Source organism: Asparagus officinalis, chromosome 9 (genome assembly GCF_001876935.1).
Source record: "Asparagus officinalis chromosome 9, Aspof.V1, whole genome shotgun sequence".
Classification (NCBI taxonomy): Eukaryota; Viridiplantae; Streptophyta; class Magnoliopsida; order Asparagales; family Asparagaceae; genus Asparagus; species Asparagus officinalis.
Window position 1 is genome coordinate 13,635,944 of NC_033802.1, and position 6,608 is coordinate 13,642,551.

Consider the following 6,608-nt stretch of genomic DNA (forward strand, 5'->3'; position numbering starts at 1 on the left):
CTTTTTGAGTTACAAAAGATCCGGTCTTTTTATAAGATCCGGTTACAATGAAAATCAAAGAAAAAGAAACAAAGATTACAACTTTCTCCTTATTTGTCGAACGAATCGCAAGATCCTGTTTTGCGGTCTCTTGCTTTGTGTGGGTTCTTTGCCTGCGCCGGGGTTTATCCGTGGACCACCGCGAGATCTAGATCCGATCAGATCTAAGCAGTACGACGGGTATTATTCCACAAAGGAAATAATAGCCGGGGAGGATTGATTCACCAAGGAAACAATCGTCCAAGTCTCGGGATCTAAGACCAAGCTTAGATCCGGAGTACGTCTGCGTAGATCTGAGATCCGGTCCTCTCGAACACCTGCCTTTTTTGGCGTTGACGATCGCTGAGCACCAGATCTGGAAGAGTGAGTCCCCGAAGTCCCAAAGCTCCAATCTTTTTTAAGTTTCGAGTCTTGAATCCGGCAGAGCTTCCCCTCCAAAATTTCCAACCTTTCAAAATGAACAACCCCCTCTCCTATTTATAGCCAAGCGTCACTGTGCCCGTGTGCACGTGTGGCCGACACTCAGATGGCCGGCCACCTCAAGGTGGCTCGGCTCATGCCGAGCCACCAAGAGGTGGCTCGGCCGGCCACCTTGGTGGCTCGGCCACCGAGCCACCTCTTGGTGGCTCGGTGGTGGCCGAGCCACCTTGGTGGCCGCCGAGCCACCAAGGAGGTGGCTCGGCCTCCGAGCCACCATTTGGTGGCTCGGAGGTGGCCGAGCCACCCCAAGGTGGCTCGGCCACCGAGCCACCTAGGTGGCTCGGCCGAGCCACCACTTGGTGGCTCGGCCACCGAGCCTCCTTGGTGGCTCGGTGAGCCGACCTCCAGGTGTTTGTCGTTTTGCCTCTTTGTGCCCGTTTTCCGGTTTTGTAGTTGATAGGTTCGGATTCGATTTGCTGATCTGATTTGGCAGTAAATCCGGATCCCGATTAGGCAGTAAATCCGCTTCTGAGTTGGAGTCCGAAACCGATCTTGATTCGATCGTCATTCGTCCGAGTATGCCTTTGGTTGGATGACTCGTTGACTCTTCGAACACTTGGCTTGATCCCGCACGCGAATGGACGTATTCCGTTGCTTGCGTGCGATTAGTCAATCTCGTCGTCTCGTTGGTTTGTCGGTTTGTGCCGAGCTGAGCTAAGGGACCTATAAGCAATTTTATATGCCTACAGATACCCCCTCCAAAGTATTTCAGTCTCGTTCTTTTATAGAAGAGTCTGGAATACTTTGGATATGATTGTCCCCACCTTCAGTCGGTGTAATGGGACCTTGGAATGACTTGTGTTCTTGATTCCTTCAATCCTTCAGGCTATTCGGTGCTTTGTCGAATGTCTGTAAGGGTTCCGGTGCTGCATTTATTGTCTGACCGTTTGTCGGAAATTTTGAACCTTGAAGTCGATTCCTGATTTTTGATCTTCAGCTCGTAGAATTGACCATCGATTGCTGGCGTCGAGTTTTTATGTGCAACGCGTTGTCCGGCGTTGTGTTGTTGAGTTATCCTTAAGAATATTTTTTAGAAAAATACTCTCCAGAAACTTCTCAACCAAAATTAGGGAACAGTTTATACTCATATACCTTATTGGAGTAAGAAGCAGTTTATACTCGTATACTTTTCGGAGTATTGATTCTTTCATTGCAACGCATTGATAGGCGTTGACCTAGGGTTACGCGTTGTCCGGCGTTGACCCTGGGGTTTTGACCGTCGTACGTTGACCTTTTTGCTTGCAACGCGTTGACTGGCGTTGACCTAGGGTTATGCGTTGACCGGCGTTAACCCTAGGGTTTCGAACGTCGTACGTTGAATTTTTGCTCGCAACGCGTTGACTGGCGTTGACCTAAGGTTACGCGTTGTCCGGCGTTGACCCTGGGGTTTTGACCGTCGTACGTTGACCTTTTGATCGCAACGCGTTGACTGGCGTTGACCTAAGGTTACGCGTTGTCTGGCGTAGACCTTAGGGTTTTGAACGTCGTATGTTGCTCAGGTCACGAGACCAACTAAAGAAGCTGATGCGTCAGTGACTTTCGTATTTATAGGATTTTTGGCAAATCCTCAGCCATCAACGGGTTTGATGCGCCTTTACCGACTACCGTTTGAGTCGGGCTAGCATGCGGATTGTTTTAAGTCCGTTCCGCATGTGACGTTATGCTAAAAGAGTTAACTCTTTTAGTGCTACGATATTGAATACGTAGACTTCGTCTTTCTCCTGTGAAAAGACTAAACAGCAACGTGTATCAGACGTTGACTTAGGATTTTTGGCAAATCCTCAGCCCTCAACGGATTTGTCATGCTTTTACCGATTACCGTTTGAATCGGGCTTACATGCGGATTGTCTTAAGTCCGTTCCGCATGTGACGTTGTGCTAAAGGAATGAACTCCCTTAGACTTGATGCTACGACTTCGAATACGTAGACTTCGTCTTTCTCACGGGAATAGACTACCCGGCGACGCGTGTTAGGCGTTGACTTTAGGATTTTTGGCTAACCCCAAGCCTTTAACGGATTTGATTAGCCTTTACCGACTACCGTTTGAGTCGGGCTAGCATGCGGATTGTCTAAATCCGTTCCGCATGTAACGTTGTGCTAAGAGAGTGAATTCTCTTAGACTTTGTGCTATGATGTTGAATACATAGGCTTTACCATTGTTATGGGAATAGGCTACCCAGCAACGTGTATTAGACGTTGACTTATCCCTACTTAGGCTTCGGGATAAAAATACCCCAGACTGGTATTCTGGTGTCTTTTTCAATCGGTAAAAGACTAAACCGGCGACGCGTGTTAGGCGTCGGCATATCCTTTCTTAGGATTCAGGATGAAATTCCCCATGCGTGTAAGGCATGGATTTTGGTGTTATTAATAACAACCTGCCACAATGTTGAATATGTGGACGGATGTTCTTTTCAACGGTTAAGAACTAACCGGCAGCGCGGGTTAGGCGCAGACTTATCCTTGCTTAGGTTTCAGGATAGAATACCCCAGAATCGAACTCTGGTGTCTTTTTGTGCGGAAAAAGACTAAACCGGCAGCGCGTGTTAGGCGCAGACTTATCCCTGCTTAGGATTCGGGATAAACTTCCTAGTACCTGTGAGGCACAAATTTTGGGATTTGAAAAAGGTGGTGTCTTCTCTTGGGGCAAAGACGAACCCGAAATGGGGGAAGAATTTTTATATTCTATCTCCCGACAATGAAGAAGAAGAATTTTATATTCCATCTTCAACTGGAAAGGAGACTCGAGGTGGGATCTCCACCTCCAGAATCCGGAAAGGTGAAACTGAGAGTGGGATCTCCACTCCGAGAATCGAAAAGATTCGGATAACCCTAACTGTCGGAAGGTTTGATTACCGAACTAAAGATGAATTTCTCGTTTATCGAGAGTGAATTGCGGTTTTGGTCCTAACTGTAGGAAGGTTTGACCAAGCAGGAGTTTGAGATGACCCTAACTGTAGGAAGGTTTGATCACTCGATTTGAAAGTGGACCTCTCGTTCATTGGAGGAATCGAGAGGGGATTTTGACTGTGGTCCTAACTGTAAGAAGGTTTGACCAAGTGGGTGTTTTGAGACAATCCTAACTGTAGGAAGGTTTGATCGCTCAATTTGTGGACCTCTCGTTCATTGGGGGAATCGAGAGGGGATTTTGACTGTGGTCCTAACTGTAAGAAGGTTTGACCAAGTGGGTGTTTTGAGACAATCCTAACTGTAGGAAGGTTTGATCGCTCAATTTGTGGACCTCTCGTTCATTGGGGGAATCGAGAGGGGATTTTGACTGTGGTCCTAACTGTAAGAAGGTTTGACCAAGTGGGTGTTTTGAGACAATCCTAACTGTAGGAAGGTTTGATCGCTCAATTTGTGGACCTCTCGTTCATTGGGGGAATCGAGAGGGGATTTTGACTGTGGTCCTAACTGTAAGAAGGTTTGACCAAGTGGGTACTTTACGTCCAGACTCTAACAGAGAGAGTGTTGAGTGCACAGACACGGTGAGAATTTGAATGGGAGTTCTTATTCATTACATTGCTGTGGTTTTGGGAACTTCCCGTTACATAAATCGTCCACCCCCAGTTTCCTCTGCGGAACTGGTTCGGACATTATTATCAGTTACCTAACCGGGTTATCCTTAAGAATATTAGCTTAATATTCTCCAGGAACTTCCCGTCAAAAGTGGGGAAACAGTTTAGACTCATATACCTATTGGAGTATCAGGGAACAGTTTAACCTCTTGTACCGGTCGGAGGATTGAGAAACAGTTTATACTCGTATACTCTTTGGAGTTTTGCCGTTCTTATTTGGCTTACCTTAGCGTTATGACGCCGGCTTCAACCAAGGTCTGAATGCTATTCTTGAGAGTAAAGCAATCCTTGGTGGGATGAACGACCCTCCTGTGGTATGCACAGTACTTTGGGTCCGTAGTGTTGTCAGCTTCCTCCTGATTTGTGATAGGTGGTAGCTTGATCTTGTTACCTTCAAGGAGGGATTCGAAGATGGCTGGAACGTCTTCGTCCTTGAAAGAGTACTCTTTTTGGAGTCTCGGACCCGAAGTCTTTTGCTGCCTTCGAGATTGCTGTTGTGACGCTTGATTAGCACCACCAGCAGCTGCAGGTGCCTTGCCCTTACCACGAGAGGCGAAGTTTGAGTTCAGCGGATTATCCGTCGGTTGGTTCCTCTCGGCCTTTTTCCTTCTAAGGAATCGCTCAGCCTGTAGCACCACCAGTAGCTGCAGGTGTTTTGCCCTTACCACGAGAGGCGAAATTTGAGTCCAGCGGATTAACCGTCGGTTGGTTCCTCTCGGCCTTCTTCCTTCTAAGGAATCGCTCAGCCTGCTCCCCTCGGACCTTCAGATCCTTCCAAGTGTCAGACGGTGCTGTTCCCATTGCTTCCAACACGTCCAACGCAAGGTTGTTGTGGCAAGTTTGGAGGATGAATTCCTCTGTGATCGGGTCCCGGCAATTCATCGCTTTGTTCCGGAACCTTTTGACGAAGGTGTCGACTAACTCCCCGTCCTTCTGCTTCTCATCGAGCAATGATCCGATAGATATCTCGGTGTCGTCGTTGAAGAAGTTAGCGAGGAATTTTGTCTCCATGCCGTCCCAGCTATTTACGCTTCCTGGCTTAAGGCGGCGATAACAATCGAAGGCGGCTCCGCGAAGAGTGCCGACGAATGACCGCACCATCAGAGGCTCATTGCCAGAAATAATACCCAGGTGCGATTTGAAATAAATCAAATGCTGAGTGGGGGAACCCTTCCCATCGAACGGCGTGAAGTTGATTAAACTGAACTTCGCCGGATAGGGGATGATTCCCACTCTCTTGGGTATGGACAAGGAATGCCTGTTTTCTTCGTCTCTTGAGCGGAGATCAATGTATTGATTTTGCTCTCGAGATTTTTGATCTTCAAGTCTTCACTTGTATCTTCGTTGGCATCCTCGTTACCACCCCCTTCATTGACAGGAGGGTTATTGGCATTGTGAGCTCCATCCCTATCCGTGTGCTCCTCTTCCTGAACAACCTGGTTACGGCGGCTTGGTTCACCTCGCTGGTTCCTGAATGCCTGGATTTGTTGCTTCATGTTTTGCATGGCCATCTGCATCTCGAACCTGAAGGTTTCCTGCTGCTTAGCTAAGGCGTCTTCAAGCATCTTGGCGATTTGTTCCGCACTTATCATGAATGACTCGCGGGGTTGTCCATCGCTGGATACCGTGTTATCTGATGCGACAGCAGAGCAGGAATTCGATTCTTCATCTTCCGACAGTAATCTTGTCCGAACCCTACCATAAGTTCCTCGTGCGATGGCTCCAGACTGCAGACGGGTTAGACGCCGGGATGCTTTCAGAATCGACTCAAGATTGTCCCGTGACGAGGTCTCTTTGCTTGTCATATTAGCGGTGACCCTCGGGAATTCTCCGTTCTCCACCACCGCTCTCTTTCGTCGGAAATGCCTAGGCCTTGGCTTTGGCGTTTCAGTGCTGAGCCTCTCGAAAACCGAAACTCTTTCGGGGACCGTCTTGATGCAATTACACTCAGACAATACCGCCCGAATGAGTTTGGAACAGGGGCATTGAGTTTCCTGTTCTCGGGGACTCCTCTTCCTGGTTCTATTCGTACCCCCAGCACGATAGTACAACTCGTCATTTTGACAGTCGGAGTAACCTATCGTGTGCGGGCACGACTTCTCAGGTATAACACTATCACTATCAGATGATAATGTTTCCATCTGAGGTTGGATTGCCTTCTTTGGGCTTTCAAAAGTTACCCGCCTCAAAACATGCCTTTTTGGGCGTGAATTTTCGGCGTGATCTTGGACTTCACCTGCCTTGAGTTCTTTGTTATACTGGAGGTGACGGCGACCCCCAGTGTGTTGAGTCGTTCTGGGCTTCCTCATCGGGCCCAAACGCTCGTGAACTGGAGCTTTGCCTCTCTCGTCGGGAACTGGACCGAGGCGCTCTAAAACTGGCTTCTTCCTTCGGGATGATTCTGCATGATCTCCCGGAGTAGCTGTAGGAACTAACGGCGAATTTGGTTGATTCGCCGGAGTTTGACCTTGCTTAGAAGGCTGCACTGGTTGCTTTTTGGTCTGAACCGCC